Genomic DNA, 4,712 nt, shown 5'->3' with positions numbered 1-4,712 from the left:
GTCAGCTTGTGGCTTGGACCTTCCCTGGCAAGATCACCCCTCATCCAGGAAAGGGGGGAATAAGGGAAAGACAGAGGCTACCATGAAACCCAAGTCTCCCCTAGAGGTCTGGCTCTACCCTCGCCTGTCACTTATTGGCTGTGTGCCCTTAGGGAAGCTCCTTCCCCTCTCTGGGCTGGTTCCCTGTTGGTCCTCCCTTCCCACACTGGCCAAGGCAAGGAGCTTCGAAGAGCCGTTTCCTCTCTCTCCCCTGCCGTGACTATTCACCGGCCTCGGGAAGAAGGCTGGGTCAGATTGGAAGGTCCTAGACACTCTTCAGATGCGGCAGAGAAAAGTTTAAGGGATTTGCCCGCTCAAGCTGCGGGGTAAATGGCCCACGGGCTGATTTATGGCGCGTTACTGCGCGACGCGATTCCCCAAGACAGCGAGAATATTTTACACCGCGCTAATATAAACAGGCGGCCGGCCGGGTCCTTTTTATGGAGTTCCTGTAATTACCCGCGCCCTGACAGGTCCTTGATTTACGGCCCTATTTAGATAAGAGGTCCGGTGCGGGGATTGCTGGTGGCGTCAAGGTCACAAGACTCGGAGGCGGGAGAAGGTTTGCGGTAGGCGCCGGTGCGGGCTCTCTGAGGTCTGCCAGTCCCTTGGGTGGGAGTGAGGGGAGAAGTGAGGCAAGGGCTGGGAGAGGGGCCTCCAGGCAGAGGCCCCAGTCACTCTGGAGGTATGAGACTTGAAGAAAGAGGGTCCACTGCCCAGCAGGGTGGCTCAGTGGTTGAGCATGGAGGTCAGAGCTGAGTTTTAGTCAATATGCGCGGGTTGCAGCCTCGATCCCCAGTGTGAGGTATGCAGGAAAGGAGGTGGATCAATGATTTTCTCTCATCATTGATGTTTCTACTTCTCTCTCCCTCTCCCGCCCTTTATGAAGTCAATAAAATATAAATCAATAAAAAATATATAAAGAGGGTCCACTCTACAGGTGGGGGAACTGAATCCTGGAGGATGCAAGACTATCCCAAAACAAACAAACAAATCACAGCGAGTGAAATGGAGGTGGGTGGGATCTGGAATGGAATTCAGGTCTCTGGCAGCATCATCACCACACCTGGCGATGCCTTTTTTTTTTCCAGCTGATGAGAGTGGGGTTCTGTAGGGTCAGTGGGGAAAGAGGACTCAAGGTGGTAAAAAACAGGCCCGATCAGATTGGAATAGAGAGCTGCTCCATCACACCCAGGACGATGTAATCGTGTGGATATGTGACTCCATTTCTTCCCCTGTGAAATTAATTCCTAAAAACAGTCTACTGTTCCTGTGCTGAGAGCTTCACCTATATTATTTCCCTTAATCTTAAACCAGCCCTCTTGACAGCTATTCCTCACCAGCCTCCAGCCCCCAATTTAGGGAGGAGGAAACAAGATCTGAGTAGAGGAATGACAGTTCTGTCTGGGTTTCAACCCAGGTGGGCCCAATCCCACTGCCAGGCTTTCTTCAACACTCCTTTAATACAATTTCCAACCTCTATGTGCTTAAACTCTCTAACTTATCAAATGAGGTGAGAAGTTCTTGTCCAACCTCACCAGCACAATTGGAGAAGGAAGCACATGTTTGATAATGCTCTGAGCACCAGACCTTCTGAAGTTGCTATCTAGGTGAGCACCACAGAGGGGAGGCAGGGCAGGGGAGACTGAGACTGGCGGGCAGGACCTCCGAGTCCCTAGTCCTTGGTCTACAGATGTGGGCCCAGGGACAGTGGAATCCTCTCTCGGGCCAAGTGCTAAATTGGAGTGTGGGGAGAGGGAACTAGGGCTGGGAATTACAGACTATCGATCCTATCCCCTTCTGAAAAGAGAGAAATTGAGGCTCTGAAGAGGGAAAGGAATACTGAGGTGATAGTCAGAGCCAGAACTCTTGTTCTCAGCTTAAAGCAATTCTGGTCAAACTCCTGGGTCCCAGCCTCTCTCCCTGCCCCTCTGCAGGGAACACCCTCACCAGGTCCCCATCATCCCATTCCTCTGTACTCCAGATGCGCCGAAGTCAGGCTGGAGTTAAAAGTGCCTTGGGGGCTCCCAGAAGGCCGGGTTTGAAGCCTAGGCGCCTTGTGGTCTATGCAGGCACTGGAGCTCTCCCAGGCGTCCATCCTGCAGGAGACCGCCCAGCCCGGCCTAGCCTGGAGTCCCGGTGGATTCCCTAGGGCCTCACTCTCGGAGCAGGCACCACTCATCCGAAAGACTTCGAATCCTTAACAATCTTTGAGGGAAGAGGGGAGGGAGGGAGCAGCTCTTTTTGGGTCCCAGGTGGCTGGGAGCACCCTGCTCTTTAAGCACCTACCTGTGCATGGGGTGGGGGAAGCAGGGCAATCTTGGGGCCCTCAAGGGGTCTGATGGAACTGGGACTCATCACCTAGTACTGATAATGTATTCCTCATCCCACTAAACAGGTGGTGTTGTGTAACCACAGGAAAAGGATTGGGACACATGGATGGGTGCTGGAGCATGAATTTGTGAGTATGTGGATAATTGTGTGTGCCTGTGTGTGTGTGCCTCATTCATGTGCATACTATGATAATATGCATACTATTATTCAACTTTACTTCATCAATGTGTGCACATGGCTATGTAAGACAGAACAGATGTCGAACTGAGTGTGTGTCAGTGTGTAATGTGCAAACATGTGAAAACATCTATTTCTGAGCACCTGTGCATATATAGTAGTAATCATGGCGGTGTACTTGTGTGTGTTTGTGGGACTGAAGGTTTAGCTGTGACACTGAGAATACACAAAATGCATGATGCAGTTTTTGGACGTTTGTGCTGTGCATATAATTGTGGGGAAATGTAAGGAAATACAAACTGCACCCATGCACAATGGTGGCATAAGACGCTGTGCAGCACCCTACAGTGGTGTGTTATTTATGTGGAATGTGTGTGCCTCTACTGGAAGATGGTGTCTTATGCATGCCCACACGAAGCCTTTGGAGTGGCTCAGCTGCAACCTATCTGCATGGGGATGTGTGCCCGTGGGTGGGTGACAGAGAGATAATGTGTGAAATCCTGAGAATGCATGAATATTGAAATGCTGTCCTGTGTGGGTGTACCTGTGTTATCCTGAGAACACACATACTTTTGGACATATGGACCTCTGTGTATGCGGGTGAGTTTGGGTGATCCGCTGTGCATGTACGTGTGCATGTGTAATCTTGGGCTGGGTGTGCCACACTGAGAGTCTCTAAGTGAAGATCCTGCCTGGATTAGGACAAAGACTGGGTGTGTGTTGAAGACTGAGGTCCTTCTCCACGTAGTAATTACTCTCCCTACCTGACACGCTCAGGAGAGCCTCCACGCCAGGGAGGCGCGGGACCCCGCAGAGCCGAGGTGGATTTGGGCGCCGGGCGCTCCCTCCCCTTGAACCTCTGGCTCTGCTGGGCCCAACCCCAGTGCTGCTGGCGCCAGGCGCCCGGAGAGCGGCGGGTTTCCAGCAAGCCTCAGGCAGGAAACTAGGACTTCCCTCCCCCCATGCACCTCTAGGGCCCACAGCCCTAGGGGACCAGGGGAACTGGCCAGCCGGTCCCAGCCCTTTCCATTTACTCCCTTGTTCAGGAGAGGAAACAACACAGTATCCACTGGCTATGGGAAGCAAGGAAAATCGTTCATCTCTGAGCCTCACTTTTTCTGTCTGTTCAGGAAAGAATTGGCCTTTCCCCCTCTGCCTTTGGACTAAGTGTGCCAGGCACTTAGCGGGCACCAATAAATTACTAAATGAACGGGTAAAGAAATGAATTTGTCCTCTAAAAAGAGCAGCCACATATTGCTCTTCCCCGCCTTCCATCCTCACCTCCACACTGGTTTTGAGAGTTGGGCTCACTCCCTCTACCCCACCCAGGGAAGGGGGGCTGGGAAAGGTGGGCGAGGTGGAGGGATCCAGGTAGGAGGACATTAGCTGGAAGCTACTGCAACGGGAGGTAAGACAGAGAACCCAGCCAGAAGCGCCAACGCCCTGGGAATTCCAGGTCCGAGCGGAGCCCAGGGAGAGCCTCCTGAGCAGAGACTGGGACAGGCCCTGGCCTGAGGGGAAATAGCGGAGGTCCGAACAGCGTCATTGTGGTGCGTTTCGAGGGTGCGCTCCTCCCGCCGAGGGAGCCTGGCGGCCAGTGTGGATGTCCTCGATACGTGTACACCGCTCATTTCTCGCGGTGTGAGCCTTGGCACTGGCGTCTTCTACAGAATCGAACATTCTCGGCGGAGTAGTCGGACGCGAGCCGGCTCGTTGCGCGGAGAGGCGGCAGTCGCCACAGTACAACCGACTTGGCTGGAGTCGGCGGGCGCAGGACCCGTGCGGAACTGCTCCCACTCCGGCGGGATGGGGCTCGTGACTGGGGTGCCTGGGGAGGAACGCCAGGGGCCTACCCTGCCTCCACAGCCATCCCTCATCTTCTGCCTCTGACGCCAAGGGGAGCAGTGGAGTTCGGGACTGGCGACCTCTGGGATTCCCGTGTTAAATTCTGGAGGGTCAATAAGAACCTTTCTTTCTCTGGCCCTGTTTCCCTGTGTGAAGTCAAAGGGTGGGCTCTAGAAGGCCTTTTCGCAAGATGACTCTAGATTTTCCCCCTTGGTTTTGGGGGAGCGGGTGGCAACCACCTTTCAGGGCGCTGCCAGGCCTGTGCCTCGAGTCCGCTGCCCCTGCCTCCCCCGCCCCAGCCCAGCACCGGGAGGGGG

Source organism: Myotis brandtii, unplaced genomic scaffold (genome assembly GCF_000412655.1).
Source record: "Myotis brandtii unplaced genomic scaffold, ASM41265v1 scaffold32, whole genome shotgun sequence".
Classification (NCBI taxonomy): Eukaryota; Metazoa; Chordata; class Mammalia; order Chiroptera; family Vespertilionidae; genus Myotis; species Myotis brandtii.
Note: the sequence above shows the minus strand (reverse complement) of the source record.